The 16,009-nt window shown below is 34.9% G+C and overlaps 1 protein-coding gene across 3 annotated transcripts in view; it reads left to right on the forward strand.

The window, feature by feature from the left end:
* LOC140149714 (D(1) dopamine receptor-like) overlaps window positions 1-16,009 on the forward strand; it is a 200,347-nt gene that overhangs the window by 111,562 nt on the left and 72,776 nt on the right. Inside the window, exon 1 of one of the 3 annotated variants that reach the window (XM_072171777.1) lies at window positions 13,081-13,373. The exons of the other annotated variants lie outside the window; for them this stretch is intronic. The gene's annotated coding sequence lies outside the window, so the exon portion shown is untranslated. Of the gene's footprint in view, window positions 1-13,080; window positions 13,374-16,009 lie in introns of those variants that run through there. 3 annotated transcript variants of the gene reach the window in all.

The raw sequence follows: 16,009 nt of genomic DNA on the forward strand, positions 1-16,009 counted from the left end.
AAAAGAAGGTTCTAAAAGTCATCACAAAAGAAGGTTGATGTTACAAGTTTTTTCATTTGTTTTACGTGTCAATATCGCTCCGGTTCGTTACCAAACATACTGGCACTATAGTGCTATCGGGAGCATATCCAGCTTTCTTAGTCGAGGGGAGGGGATTTCAGGTGTTGGGGACCAAAAAAATCCCGGTTGCATCATTTTGACCTGGGACATATAAATAGGCCTATACCGTTATTTTTAAAAGAGACTGTCATGACTAAAGGCTGTAGTCTACATGTTAAGTTCGAGCTTCCAAAAAAGGGCTTTATTGAGACATTAATTTTTAATGTGGTCCATGATCGGGATGAATTTTGGTAAAAACCGGGCTCTTTTCCCCTTTGCAATTCCTTTGCCTTCTCGGTTATCTCTTTAATTTTTTGTCAAGGGGCATTTTCCTCTTTAAGTTTTTGTCAAGAAGACACTCTTTCCCCTTTCCCATCCCTCCCGCTGGCTGCGCTACTTTGTCTGCACTGTATGAAAACATTACTTCTTTAGTTTTCGTTTACTATTTAGAAGCCGACAGGGCAACTTTTAAAGTAAGACTACTTAGAACATTTGCACTTGAATGAAAATATTTCTTCATTAGGTCTAGTCAAACAAATCAAACTCAAATGATTTATGTTCAAATTACATACCTTAAAATCTTCTGAAAGTCACAAAGCCATTTACTAATTTCTAGAATATGCCTCAAATACCACCTTAAGATCTAAGCATGACGACATCATAAACTTTTTTTTATTGTCATTGCATGCTATTTAGCTCTTTTACTTCTAGCAACATTTGGAATTTATTGAACATTGACTTCAACGTACCACACCACCAGGTTCAACTAAGTTAGCAGATAAAGGTATAACCAGTTATTGACTTTTCTCCTCAATAAGCAAACACTTATTGATTGGCTTGAGCAAATAGTCCGGGCGATTTGTATTGCACAGGGCTCAAAACTCATCAATGCTAATTGTATCTGAATATAGCTGAACGAGGCTTTGAAATTTGCGATAAAAAATGCTTGAAAATGCTGTTATTTTAATCGATAATAAAGGAAATGTGTATGGCATTTGTTCAATATTTAATTACCTACTGAATACGCTGAGAATATCTCATCAAACTGAAAAAAAAGTCTGGTCAGATGGGGTATGAAAAGTCGGGTATGAGAAGTAGGGTCACAAATTAGCTCAAATTGTACCGACACACCATCTTGTAGACCTATAAAATATTTCTTTAATGGGCATGCATCGTGCGAAAGTTGGAAGTAAACGGAGGTCGGAAACCAACCATCTTGTAGTCTTAATTCTTTTGGCCAATAGAGCTAAATAGTTACTAAACACCTTCAGAAGACATAGCATGTGTTGCAGTCAGATAGTTAATAAAAAATATTAATGTGCATGAAAAATCCGTAAGTCAGGAGAAAATTATTTCGGAAACCATCTTGTAGGCCTATATAATTTTTTTTAAATGTGCATGCATCATGCGAAACTCGGAGAAAAACGAAGTCAGGAACCCGTCGTGTAGGCTTATTCTTTTGCACCAATAGAGCTAAATAGATAACTAAATACCTTCAGAAGCATAACTGCTACACATGCTATGTCTTCTCGGTATTTAGTTAACTATTTAGGTCTACAAAAGAATAAGCCTGCAAGATGTTCCGACTTTGTTTTCTCATGACTTTCCCATCGTGCATACAGTGGCACGTTAATATTTTTCTTTAACCATGCATAGACAACTGCTATATATAGGCCTACATACCCAGTACAGTCTTCTAATTGACATTAACCTGTTTTAATTTTTTTGGAAAACATGAACAAAACCCGATGTTAGGCCTACTGCAGAATATGATGCACGGTCAAATTAACTACAATGCATCTAAGGGTCAATATTACTTAACTTATGATCCTATGTCAACTCCCAAGAACATGACCTGTGCATGCTTATTATTACAAACTACCGGAAAAATACTACAGCCAATAGACCAATCACAAAAGCAATGTATCTGGTACTTTGGGATAATGAGTACATCATTCTGCGCTTGTGAAATGCATCCATATGCTGAGAAGAATATACCTAGGTATATTCGTCTCAGCATAAAAGTGTATAGATAGGGGCAGACATTGCAAACTAGCATGCATTCACGTTTTGCAACTCAGTACAGTCTAATTCTAGCTCCGGAGACAGGCGAATATCAAGACCCTCGAACAAAAGAACCAGTACCAAAATACCTATTAGGCTAATCATAAAAAAAGTTAACACAAGAAGGATACGCACCAGATAAGTGGTATACGCCCGCCTCACTTCGAACAAGTACATATAACATTTTCCATTGTCCACCAGTCTATGTAAAATATCCCCTAATAATTTACAAAATAACGCAACAGTAAACCCACAGTTCCGCCTTCTTATTGTCAGGGGCGTAGCCAGCTTTCTTGGTCAGGGGGGCAAAATAAAAATTTTGGGGCACAGACGAAAAAATTTGCAGTTGCATCATACAAAACATAGAGACTGTATGTCTTCGAGCTTCCCGAGAAGGGCCTTATTGGGATGATGTTCGCGCGTAGCGCGAAAAAAAATGGTATTTTACACTATTTTCGCCCATTATCCGGCTAAAAAAGGGCTTTATTGTTACAATGTGCGCGAGTAGCGCGGAAAATTTTTGTATTTTACGCTATTTTGGCCCTGAATTTTGCTAGAAAAGGGGCTCCCTGCCCTTTTTCTTTTCCTTTGCCCTCCTGATTTTCTCTTTCATTTTTTGTCAGAGGGGCACTTTTTCTTTCATTTTTTTGTCAGGGGGGGCACTCTGCCCCCCCTGCCCCCCCGCTGGCTACGCTACTGCTTATTGTTACACAGTATTATTGTATACATCATAGTGTACCCCTACTTGAAGCCTAACCGCGAGATACCAACGTTACAATATAATAAAATAAACCCACTCCACACTCCCCAACCACCATCCTAGCTACGCCTATACAGGGTTCTAAAAAGAAACAAACATCTAACACAACCACGCAACGTTTCACCCACTACCATACCATCACCCAAGAACCAAGAACCTTACACACGAACCGCGAATGCCGAAATCCGCGCAACCCGAGAACCGCTCTAGTTAATCATCATTTTAAATAGGAACATAATAGTTTGGAATGCAATATAAAGCGTAAATAACCTATATTTACAAAATTATACAGTGATTTACCATGTTTTCATCGTGTTTAGCAGTCTTGAATAGATTCAGTGTGTCGGCAATGATTAAATGTTGAGTTAATTAATGAATCACTAATCAACATAACGGGTAATATTGTATACGATGGTTGCACCTTTTACACCATTTTCAGATTAAAATAGTATCATAAATTAAAAATAAACTACTAAAAGACCACTCATACGTGATTTTTAATCATTTTAATGCATCACCATTATTTACAAAAGCATTTCATTACATTCACTATGTCTATAGATATATAAACCTTTCGTTATTTGTAATGCAGCAGCTTGCCAAATACCGAGTCAATGACCAAGGAACAGAGTCTACAGTGGATTCCATAATGGACATGCCAACATTAGTCGTCACATTAATTAGTCGCCACAATAGCTGCTTAAACCACTGAGATTGTAATCATCGATAGATAATTTCCAGTTTCTTGCAAAGTACAGTATACGTGATGTCTTTGCCCTTGGCTTAAAGTTCTTTTGATGGTATAGGATATTTTGTAATGTAGGAATAATATTTAGGTGACATAGTCATTACGAGAATGAAAGTTTTTATGTACCTTCTGAGATATAAAGACAACAAAATAAGTAGTTAATTAAAGGTAATGGTTGAATTGAGAAGGTTTTGTAATGAATTGCGAACTACAATCTTCAAAGTAGAACCTATAGGGTTCTTGAACTGTCCTGTATGTAGAACCTTAGATGGTTCTACGAATAAGCAAATCAGGGTTGCGGGAAGGCCAGAAAGAATCATTTTAGACAAAGATTATGAAAAGGACAGAAAGAACATCAAGGTTTCCGGTATTCTTTGCTCTTGAGGTTTCTACATGCAGGACAGGCAAGAACCATTTTTCATAGAATGGAAAGCCGACGATCAATTGCAAACTTTGACCGTTCATATTGGAGATATATCTTTAAATACCGTATCATTAGATTTAACAATTTACTTCGAGGAATGTTAAATTTCAAAAATATAAATTTTTACTCATTTGCCATAAAATGTGCATTATATCGCGAATTTAAAAATAAAATGAAAATTATTTGATATCAGAAAGACATTCCACGTATTCAAAATTCAATTCGATATGTCTGCATGATGTGCTCTCATGAAAAACAAAAAATACCTGAAAACGTTGTTATCCGAGCCCTTAACAAGATGACAAGACAATGATTACAAAATATGACCCCTAGAACTGAATTTAGTCTGTCTGTCATTATGATGGAGAAAAGGGATTACATTGAACCAATCAGTGAACCCAAAGGCATTGGAATTACTTTATAGCAGTTCAATGGACATAAAAGCTTCTTGTTAATCTAGCTAGTAAGTAACGAAATGACAATAGTCACTTCAAAGTCAAGCAAAGACCATTGACCACATGCATTAGCGTGATTAGTTCCTACAGCGCGATCAAGCAAGACTTAAAGGCATGTAAATATTGAAAAGAACCATGAAAGAACGACTAATGCGACAAAATGGGTAACTAACTACACGTCCTTTTCACGTCCAGTTTTGACGACGATGTCTTTCTTGCACATTTCTCACAGATTTAAATTGACAACTCCATTTTTTATTCGAATTCAAGTTAGGAAATAAAGTATGTCCGTAAGTTTTGTTTTTTTTTACTATTCTTACGACACCGTTTGCTACTTTAGAAAGTATGTATTCATGGGATTGTACTTTAGAAAGTATGTATTTATGGGATTGATGGACTAGTAAACAACAACAACGGTAAGAAGCCTTAGACGATCATTGTATTTTGTTTTCCCCTGTCATGATGGATTTACGATGAAGGAGATAATAAATTGTGCTAAACCTTCAGCTGCATTGAAACTGGTGTAAAAGAGACTTAAATCTAGCATGAATGCTAACCGTGTTAAGCCCTAGATTGCCGTGGACACTTCATAGAGAACATCATGACCGACGTTGAACAAAGACAGTCCGTGACATGATTGATAGATTCAATATCAATTGAAAGCCATCTATATTTGTTGTATGCGGCTGTGGACGAGGTACAGTACAGGACATATCCGGGAGGGACAATAAGCAATTGGACTTCTGACAAGACATGCAAAGGTAGGTGGGGAATAGCGCTACCCACGACTCGCATATATATTGCTATTTTTATTAGCAAAAGAGCAGGTCTGCAAGTGATGTAATTTTTACTAACACGTAGTAGATTATGACCATGACAATCTTACAATGCTTAATACGAAAGGGTCAGCTTTCACCAGATTAGAAGAGAATGTGTCATTGGCTGTCCGAGGTTCGAGGTATCAGTATAATTCCATTGTCAAGAGATTTGACTACAATCTGTCCACCATGACGTATCCGGTGAAATCATGACATATAAGGTGAATTACTTTCCAAAGTGTAACTGTAATTTACGTAGATAGAGTGAACCAATGTGTATTCCATCATGATATTGTATTCTTTTTGATTGAACGTGTTGAAAGACGTTGACCACCACTCTTGTGAATTGGTAGGCTTATCGCTTCTGCTCTAAGAACCTACAAATGAATTACTAGTACATTATTATCACACGAATATTTAAGTCAAATACATCACTTGATATTAAACCCATTATATTCACATTTCTCTTGCTGTCGTACAGTCTTTGAGATGTCAGTTTCTTCAAGTAAACCTTCTTCATTAAAGATTGAATTCCAAAAGTACTCTCCAACGGCTACTGAGTACTAGGGTCTGTGGTCAGCCGTTATCTTATTACACATGAAACCCAACCTTGAGAGCTTTAATGTTACACTTTACAAACCTGCATTCATTTTTATAACTACCCTAACATATTAGAAAGCATATTTTAAATATGTTACACTTATTACGATAGACGTTTTGAATCATACAATCAAAGGACACTTAACTTGGTTAAGGTGGTACTACACCTCTTGATACATTTTGTAACTAATTTTGTATTTTCCTCAAAAAATTACTACACACTGGTACCAAAGGTTATGTATATTATAGGGGCAAGGAATCCAATTACATCACTGAAATTTCAGTGATTCAAGACAAGTGGTTCATTATAATGTTAAGAAATGAGGTACGTTCTAGCAGTACCTCTTTTGTTATCATAAATAACGTACCGCTTGTCTTGAGTGACTGAAATTCCAGTGTAGTAACTGGATTCCTTGCCCCTATAATATACATAACATTTCTTACCAGTGTCTTTTTATTTGTTGAGAAAACTGCAAAAATAGTCACATAATTTATCAAGGGGTGTAGTACCACCTTAACTCTCAAGAAGTAACTCGTAATTAATTGCATGATGAATGATTGAATTCACAAAATGATTTTGAAAAATTGTAAAGCAAGTTAAAAATGGATGAAATTGCCTCAATATGCACAATATCTACATTATACAAACATTTGATTTAAAGTGATTGGATATTGAAATGCGACAAGCTGATTGAAGGTAAGAAACAAAGTACCTTGAACATGAAGAATCTTCTCAGCACGCTCAATGCGGCTCATTATAGGAAGGTCAAAAATACAATGAAGCTGTTTGGCAATTAAAAGAGGAAAAAATACAATTATTTTTAAAGGAAATCCTTGGCACGATCACATATGGTTCTTCGATTAATTGCAAAATTACCTGCCACATTTGTTTTAATCAATATTTAGGAACATAATAATAGTTTTGAATGCAATATAAACAGTAAATAACATATATTTACCAAATTGTACATGATTTGCCATGTTTGTATCGTGTGGAGCAGTCTGGATGATGTGCCTATTTTTGCATTTTTTGCGATGATAAAAATGTTGCGTTAATGATTAATCAACATAACGGGTATGTCAAAATTCTATACAATGGTTTTGTATACACCTTTTATACCATTTTTGTCACATTGAAATATTGTATTTTATATTCATTTTATTTTGCAAATTCGGCTAAAATACATCAAAAAGCAAAGTAAAAGTTCACAATACATGTACATACAAAACGAAACACAAGTAAAATAGACCCAATGGGATAGCCAGGAAGAGTCAGAAGCATCAAGACACTGTCACCCAGGAGGTGGTGTATCTTTTAACCCATTGTCTTTCAGATTGAAATTATTAATTTTGAAAACTACTAAAAACCAATCATACGTGAATTTTTAATCATTTCAATGCTTCACCATTACAAAAGCATTTCATTATACACTAACTCTATATAATTATATATAAAACTTTGGTTATTTGCAATACAGCAGCTTGCCAAATATTGAGTCAATTACCAAAGAACAGCGTTTACAGTAGACATGGTAGATTCCATAATGGATATGCCAACATTTAGTCGTCACATTAATTAGTCGCCACAATAGCTGCTTAAACCACTGAGATTGTAATTATCGATAAATAATTTCCAGTTTCTTGTAAAGTTAAATATATAGTATACGTGATGTATGTGCCCTTGGCAAAAAGTTCTTTTGGTTGATAGATTTTGTTTTAATGTAGGGATATGTTAGCTGACAAAGTGATTACGAGAATCACAGTTTTTATGTACCTCCTGACATGCCTGAGGGAAAAAAACAAATAAATAGTAGGAGAATTAATGGTAAAGGATGAATTGAGAGGATTTTGTAATAAATTGCGACGAAAATACCAACTACACATTCTTGTAAAAAAGTATAACCTAAAAAGGTTTTTGAACTGTCCTGTACTTAGAACCTTACACGTTTCTTTGACAAACTAAAGTTACTGAACAGGGTTCTGTGAAGGCCAGAAAGAACCATTTAAACCTGAAAAAAGCTCTGTCAAGAAACATTTTGGGTTTCCAGAATCCTTTTCCCTTGTGGATATTTATATCAAGAATCATTTCTTCTAATATAGTGTATGGTAAAAAAGGTCGTCTTAAAATAGAAGATTCATGAAGAAACTTGGTAAATGTGCTTCAAATCGCCAAGTCCAAAGCCAGACATTACTTTAACGCTGACATTTGATATTGCAATCGAGTAGTATATGTCTGTTAGTTAACCAACCAACCCTGTTCAAGTAGATTGTTATTTTTAAATCAAATTGTAACCTAAATCATCAAAGTAAACACTTCGTCGTTTCTCAATTAGGTCAGTCGTCGCTAGCTGATGAGTACGGATTAGGTCTGAGCACATTAGCTTTTGTACGGAAATATATTGTGTTAATAAAGACGGTCAATTTATTGATGAATTCAGATCGGCCATTTCAAAATTTACAAATAATGAAATGAATTATACACTTGATTATATGAGCCTCGATATGTTTTGATGATGTGATGTGACATTGATTTAGTAAAAATGTAAACAGGCCATTAATATGCAATAAACAACATAAAACAAACCGACATTTTACATTATCTGCGGTTTGTTTGCTTTAAAAAATCATACTCGGAGATCCACCTTCCAATTTAAGTTTTACGACTTGTATGTCATATATATACACAAAATTATTGTTCTACTTTACGCTTGATTTACTCAATGCGTTTAATTGATTGCTTTGAACTAATTCATACAATAGAATGCCATGACAAAAAAATTAAGATTCAAACCTTCGTTAATAGTACATGTGATTGCGAATTTAATTGAAAATAATTACAACCGTCGAAATGTCAATATTATTATTACAGGCATATTAATTTACTTTTCTGAGTGATTGCAATGACCTCGAGTTGTTCAGCCTTATTGTAGACTTTCTGCAGGTTTCTATAAATAAGTGAAGGTGTACTCCTATAAGCTCATATATTTCAATATATATTTGCATTGTCTACATTAAGCTATTTTTGTACGCATGGGAACTGAGTCAACTGAAGATATTGATTTTTATTTCAGTGTTGAAAGTTAAGTGCCACAAATCAGAAGTTGTGTCACAGACCGACTCACAGTACAATCGCGCTAAAAAATATGATATATCCACCCTCAATTTTGAAACAAAGAGATCAACCAGTAGAGTAAAGTTTTGAGAGTAAATATACATGTATTAAGTAGCCATTTTGCCAATGACTAAAGAGCCTGCTTTTGATGGGCTTTTTCTTTGTTTTTATTTATTTAATCGATCATTGTTGGCATTCTATTCAGGTGAGGTCTCACACACACTCTCAATTACCATGTTTGCCAAGAGTTACTAATATTATTGATGATGTATCAAAAATTCCCAAATCCGTGTTCTAAATCATTTTAGTTACAGCCTATCACTAAATAAACACTTTGAACTCTTGTATCTACTGTGCATTATTATGAACAAAGCAAACTGAAACTGGAACTAAGTACAGCAAACAAACAGTACTCACTGACCTACTTTGATTAAACGTTGTCTTTGCCGGAATCCACACTCACAAAAGTAAGTCTCACTGAAACTATATGACAGTTTTTGTCTTCAATCTAGCTGTTATCGGACATGAATTTCGATTCAAATTAGCTAGCTCAAAATTACCATTACAGGGAAAGGTACGTCTGATCTAGGATCTGTGGTCTGACATATTGATGGTCAGTATTTGAGAAGTCCTTTGAAAGTCATCTTTTTAGAAACACCCTGCTTTTTCATGTTTTTGGAACACACTCTCACAAGGAACTGTACTTAAACTCAGTCCTTAAAAATTGAGTGCATCATTGGAGCTATTGTACGGTGTCTGATCTCCGTCAAATTCCCCCTTTTATTACTCATTCCCCGATTTTTAATTTCCCCCTCTTTGCAAAATACTTTCCCCCTTTTTTTAAATATTTCCCCTCTTTTCCAAATAGTTTCCCTTTTTACTTTCCCCATTTTTGTTAATAATTCCCCCCATTAGCATAACGTTTCCCCCTTTTTACTTCCCCCTTTTTGTAAGTTCATGGGTATAATAATTATTGCTCAGCTATGAGACGCCATGTAGTTTCCTTTGGACAAGTGATCAAGAAAATGATTACGGCACATCTCAAAACATTAAAAGGTAAAATAAAGTTGGCATTCAATTCAATTGTCATGATTATTTGTAATGGAATATGTATTCTCACATTTGAGTGAAATCGGACAATGGATACTAATATTTAATACTAGTAAGCCAATTTTTTCATGAGGTATTAAAGCTGTGGTATTAAAGAGATAAAAATTGTTCACGCATCAAAAGAGCTTGTATTCTCTAATGCTATAATTCTGAATTATCAGTATTTAGTTCATAAATGTTCTGTAGGAATTTGAAACCAAAAAGCGGCATCCATTATCTTGATTATGTACAGATTTATATATATATATATATATATATTGGATAACAGAGGTACATGGAAACAATTTTTCATTACAATCGTGAATTCGCGTGAGAATCTAGCAAATATTTACACACCTAAAATGCTATTGAATTCTTTTGAATACATTTGGGGTTCTGTGAAAATGTAAACGGACAACAAGTTTGGTGTCCAAAGCAAGCTCTAAGTCGTTGGCACTCTTAAGTGTGCTCACCACTTAAGCAAATTAACTCTATTGGTTCAGGAGTAGTTATAGTTACCGTATACATTGCGTTTGCATGTAGTGCCAAAGAACGTGGGGCTTGCTTGTGAAGCTTTTGGAGTAGGTTGTTTTATACATATTCAAGGCATCCTTGAGTTCGTAATATAGCTGGACTTCTTGGCCTGTCCTTTGAGAAGACGTATTTTCGACGGATGTGTCCCTGTTAATGGGCGAGTCGCATCACGGTATTAAGGAGGTAAGTACCCCTTGGTAAGAACACTTATTTATTGGACTCGTATTGCTGGTGTTAGCAGTCTTCTCTGGCATTTTATCTGCTATTGGTATTATTAGAGGCAACATGTTTCAATCAGCTCTTCCGCCGCATGCCGCACTGACGTTCCGTAGATCTGCCGCTGGAATTACCTCCTTCCAGCCACTCCTCCTGTCCAGATAGCAGAGTGCTGGGCTAAGGAATGGGAGACTTCATCCACCAACCTGAAGGCGTTCTTCACTGAGCAATCTTATGATCCCAGTGGTTGGGATCCTCCAAGGAAGGCCTGGGTGAATTTAAATAGGACCAGGACTGGAGTCAGGCACACCAAGCACTTTTTACACAAGATTGGCGCAGGGTCATCGCCCAACTATGAATGTTGTGAAATTCAAACAATGAAGCACATCATTGGTATCCATGTACAAATCCTTGCATGGTGCCCATGGACTTCAAGAGCTTGAAGAAGGCACCATTATCAGCTGTCTATGCAGGGACATGCCTGTCAATCTACGATGTACCTGATGGACCTTACACGCAAGAATATAGACGTTCCGTGATCGTTGCTGGAAACATTGCAAATATCATGATAGGCATGTAAAAGTTCGGACGGACACGGCTTGCAAGTTGGAGTGACTTTCATTCATAAAGATTGAAGATTCAGACAGAAGTTTTAGGGGATAATAACATCGGCTACTTTAAAAAGCTAGTGACCTTCTGAGGTCATTTTCAAATACATATTTTGCAAAATTGACGGTAGCAGATTAAAATCAACACATATGGATCGATGATATTTTATAGACATAATAGAGATTCTAAAGGATTGCCAATCGTTAAACATTAAGGTGATGCATATTATCTTTACAGCCCTTTTGACCGCACGGGCAGCTTCTTGGTATTATTCTAAGAAGAAAAGTAATGGTTTACTATGGTTACGTGCATCTTAGAGGGGCTGGACTGGCAGATAATTCGTAAATTAAAATCGCATTTCTGCAGATCTTGTCATTCTTGCATTTTTTCTGCAGATCTTGCAATTCCTGCATTTGTATCTATTTTTGACCGCAAGACCTTAGTGAATCGAAGTATATGCCTATTTTATTAATTTCTTAAAAAGCTCGTCAATGAGAAACTTGTGTTAGTTTTCACACTGCTAATATTAATTTTCAAACAAAATATATATTTATCGTCAAAACTGAGTTTCTGGTTAAGGTCACCTTAACACGAGGCTACACAGAACCATGAACGCTTCAAACGGTGGGAGTTGTAGTTTATATAATTGAGTTGCATATTGCAAATTCCATGACATGATGGTCATGAAGGTCTTATCATGTTAAGTCATAGTCAAATCATCCCCGGATATTTTTAAGTCAATTAAAGATCCAGCATACACGGCATGATCTCCAACATGACGATATAATGTGTGAGAGCCTGTACGCTTGCATTAATATCAAAATTGTACCTAAAACGGTCCGATGACTTTTAACCAAAAGATTTCACAGTGCATTAAAGATGATTTAAGGTAACCGACATTTACTACGGAATATGATGTGTGAATCAGCATGTCAATACAACCATGTCATTTGTAATATTACATCAATCAAACTTTCAATAACATGGATTCGATTGGAAATGGTTGTAATTAGAGGAGCTTGTTTCGAGGACTATGGAATAAACACCTGAGATACTTCGATAGCCTACTCGAGCATATTTAACATAGGTATGTAGCTTTAAAGTGGCTCTCCATAAATATAAGCTTTTCTACCATGGCCACAAGTCATATTATAACCAATGTCTACATTTTTTTGTACATGTTAATACGGATTAGTACTATTAATATAGCATTTGCAATAAAAAGTGCACGCCTGAGCCTAATATGCGTGAAATAAATAGCGAAAACCCGTAATGGTATCTAGACGCACTAGACTACTAAGTATAGAGCCGGAGCTGAGATAGGTAGTCTGTTGTGTTTATTTTGAATACCAGGACACCCAGTGACAACAGTGCAATGTTCAACGAGGTCCAAGTTCAGGTTGGCTAATTCTATTTTAATTAGGTTTCACAAATGACGCATTGATCACTCATTAGAGATTTTAGACACAAACATGACAAATCATGTAGTGATTGTCGACTGTCGGGAATCACCACTAAGCCTGTCGGCTAGTTGCAACATCTATGCATCTGAAGCTATCTATATAGTAACATTCATTAATGTATCTGTACCCGGTCCTAGATTTGTACCCGGGATTTGTACGTGAATATAGGTATAGAGGGTAATGGCATCTGGATTTAACATGCTGCTTTCTATTTGATTTTGCCATACAACATGCCAGTCCTACTCATTGTGTTTCACGGGAACAGCTGATCGTCATGTTGCAATATCACCTCATGATGTTGTTATACTTTGTGAATATCACGGAACTAGTTTTACTGGCTATATATAGAAGAGAAATGCTCTGAATTTGTGAGTTATCACTGGTAAGTTGTGTGTTAGGTACAACCATGGACGTGTATTAACTCTGATCTATCGTGAACCATATTATGTGTGATTTACGAAACCGATCTTGTCGTCAACATTTGACGTTTCTTGAATATAAATTTGGTCTATATATTATATTTCAGACACTTTTAATGAAAAGCAACACTGCTCATTGCTATAATAATATAGGGTCTGAACACCTTACTTATTTTATATGTCACTGTAAGTCATCGCACCCGGAAGTATTGTCTTAGCGTACAGGCTTGTTTAGGTTTCTTCCAAGTTCCAATCCGATGATCAAGGCTTGTATGCACGTTCACGTCAATATTTGTTATTCTTGACTACTGAGACTATATATTTAAAGGATCATTATTAATTAGACTTGCTTGTATGCATACTTTAAAATAGAAATGAAATAATAAAATATTTCTAGAATAATAATAATAATAATACTATACTACTAAATACTACTAGTACTACTACTATAATAATAATAAATACAACTACTAATAATGATAATAACACTAATTATAATGATAATAATAATACTGATAATAATAATAATAACTTTTATGATGATGATAATATTAATAATAATAATACTATAATAATAATAATAATAATAATAACAACAACAACAACAACAACAACAACAACAACAACAACAACAACAACAACAACAACAACAACAACAACAACAACAACAACAACAACAACAATAATAATAATCATAGGGGCCTAATAATAATAATAATAATAATAATATTAATAATAATAATAATAATAATAATAATAATAGTAATAATTACAATATATTTTTTGAATATACATAGCATTTGATAAAATAGGCCTTCATAGCATTTGATATCAAACCAGACAAAGGGCCCCCATGAATAAACAGTAAACCAAATTATACAGAAGATTGATTTCCGGAAGTAAAAATAACAGTGCATTGATCAGAAAAGGTCTATATTAAAATGACAAACACGTTGCAATTCAATACAACAAGCAAATGAACAACTTGAAGTGTGAATTACAATAAACACACAAATAAACAAACACATTCTTCATGTTCTTAGACTCAGGGAAACGAAATACCCTTGCAGCGATCATTCCAGCAAGATTTGCTCAAGAGGAAGTATGCACTTTTTCTCATTACATGTATTATGTTTTTATGAATCCATGAGTGTGTGAAAATATTGGATTAAATAATAATGATACATGTAAAATTGGATACTTCACGCCCAATATTTTATGGTCTCGCTATGAAATTTGAATTTAAATATAATTTATCCCCAAATATTGTTAAAACTCATAGCTCTACCAATAAATATGGGCTCAATCGATCCAATTTTATATCAAACTTTTTATACTACTATATTTATACCTTTGATAAAATACAATAACATTTTGATCAATCCCCGGATCAGGGGATGCAATCAGCCAATCAGATTCGCTGATGCACGCATTCACGATCATACAATTTTGTACCGTATACTGGCCAGGCTAGCTCAAACCATAGCAGATTCAACCCATTGTGGGACGTTTTTCCAGGCTATACCATATAGCATGGTAAAAGCATGATCGCCCGGTACCCTGAATTTGTTTGAAAAACGTCACAACGGCCAATTACCACTGAGTTCCCCTTGTTAAGGCAGTTATACATGTAGCAGGGATATCCCTGGTTATAGTTAACTGTGCAGAACATTTGATTTATTATAAATAGTTTGTTTACTACCTCTCGTCTATTTCGACACCCATGAAAGTGTAATATTAATCAAGTGTAACCTTCATTGGAAATTAAATCAATCACAATTAACATGATTAAGTCAATTGACCTCATTGCTAATATTAATACCTAATAACATGAATAAGAGGTTATGCGATGTTGCAATGTTATTAACATTCATGAGATGAGATTACTATCAAGATGCGGTGTTTTTTAAAGGGAGCAGTGACGTAAGCCAACTTTTGGTGGGGACCAAGAGTGGAAATATGTAGGTCTATTTCAGGGCATAAGAATGAAAACAGGTACACAACTGCTGTTAAGAAGCCATCGATGTGACCTATAACAGGTTTTCTATAGAAGTACACAATGAGTCCAAATTTAATCAATTTTGGTCAGTTTTCAGCAATGTCGGGCAAGAATTGTCCATGTTGTTGTGGTTTTAAATAGGTCGCTGAAGCTAAAGTAGGGCGAATGCAATTACTTTCAGTTTGATGCTGCTGTAAAACATGAAAATATCATTTAATAACGTGATTAGGGTCTATAAACCCAGGCCAGCAATACACTATAAGTTCTTAAAACCCGGTTATAAACGTGTTATAAAAGCGTTTTAGTTTTATTCAAAACGTTTTAATAACATTTAAAGGTTATATTAAGGTCATGGCAACCTTTTGAAAACGTTGTAAATTAATAAACACAACAACAACGTTTTAAAATGTTGACAAAAATGTTATTGTAAAATATTTGTTGGCAAACATTATTGCAAAATATTTAAGGTTAAATAACATTATATTATATTATGTGTTGCACTGTTTTTGGAAATGTTATTAAAAAGTTTTATGTATTATTATACCCGCCATTTAAACATGACCTTTAAAAGGTTTTGTGTTTGCTGGGAAACATACATTT

Source organism: Amphiura filiformis, chromosome 1 (assembly GCF_039555335.1).
Source record: "Amphiura filiformis chromosome 1, Afil_fr2py, whole genome shotgun sequence".
Lineage (NCBI taxonomy): Eukaryota > Metazoa > Echinodermata > Ophiuroidea > Amphilepidida > Amphiuridae > Amphiura > Amphiura filiformis.